At 46.5% G+C, this 1,227-nt stretch overlaps 1 protein-coding gene across 1 annotated transcript in view; it reads right to left on the bottom strand.

Moving 5' to 3' along the window:
* FOXA1 (forkhead box A1) overlaps positions 1–1,227 on the bottom strand; it is a 3,600-nt gene that overhangs the window by 1,433 nt on the left and 940 nt on the right. The gene's annotated exons all lie outside the window — the stretch shown is intronic.

The raw sequence follows: 1,227 nt of genomic DNA on the forward strand, positions 1-1,227 counted from the left end.
GTACCCGGCGGCCTTCCCGGGGCAGCGCCGCAGGGCCGGGCTGAGGGTTTATCTGCCCCGGGAGGAGGTTTCCTCCCGAAGTATTCGCGAGCTTTTGCAGCTTTTGTGTCCCTCCTCTCTAGCTAAATATTTAAGTAATCAGTTTATTGAAATTTACTGGTGTACAATGTCTGTGCCGAGGAGAAATTAAACTGCCTGCACTTTTTTATAATGATCTCATGCATCTCTCCCACCTTGCACTGATTTAAATTTCTGTTCTTCCACAAGATGCGATAATGTCATAATGGGGGGGGGGGAAGTAAAAATAACCAGCTCACGTGGCCGCTTTTTATCTGTGGAAATCTTCCTCCTTGCCTGCATTTTCTATCAAGTCAGTATTTAAACCAAAGGGAAAAAACCCCAAACCAACAAGCAAACTAAAACAAACTAAAAGAAAACTTTTCCAAAGTATGAAAAGCCTGAACTTTCCTGCCCGAGATTTTCTACAATTGCTCGACGTGAAAAAAATGTAGCACCCTACCGCATAACGCAACTCAAAAAAGGCAGAATCGGAGAGCCTGAAATTGTGCTTTCCTGTACGGCATCTGAATTAACAGGAAGAAGAAAGACATTCCTGTTTACCTTGAAGAAAGGCAATACAGTGAAGAAAAGGATGTGTATGTGACGGGTAATTGTATACAACTCATTACTGTTCAGTACAAATTCCACGAGCTTATAAATGTGCTTTTAATGCAGAGGATCACATTAATTATTTGACATGATAGAACGCGGATGGGTTTCCCACCTTGCAACCATGCACTGATGTAAATTAAATAGCAGGGGAGGAGAAAACATTGAGGAAACAAACAAACAAACAAACATAAAAAGCGAATATCCCTTAACTTTATGTTCGTGGGTAATGAATATGGGGAGGATAAATGAACGTGGAAACGGCTCATAATTAGGATGGCCCTAATTTGCCCTTAGCAGACTTTCCTCTGTTAAATAAGATGTCAGCAGGGTGACACGTATCTGCCTATGCCCGCGTGTGTGCCAGCTCCGGGGTGGCGGGACGAGGCGTGGGGACTGCGGAGCCGTGTGTCCGGGTGTGCTGATGCAATGCCCGGGTGCGCACACCTAGGTGCCTGCCTCGCCAACATACTTCCTTAAAACGGCTCCTTCCAGGGCGGGAATCCCAGGGGCTGCCGGCGGGGCTGCTCTAGGCGCTGGCTTCTCCCACAGAACCCC

Source organism: Chaetura pelagica, unplaced genomic scaffold, assembly GCF_000747805.2.
Source record: "Chaetura pelagica isolate M959 unplaced genomic scaffold, ChaPel_1.0 scaffold11, whole genome shotgun sequence".
NCBI classification, from domain to species: domain Eukaryota; kingdom Metazoa; phylum Chordata; class Aves; order Apodiformes; family Apodidae; genus Chaetura; species Chaetura pelagica.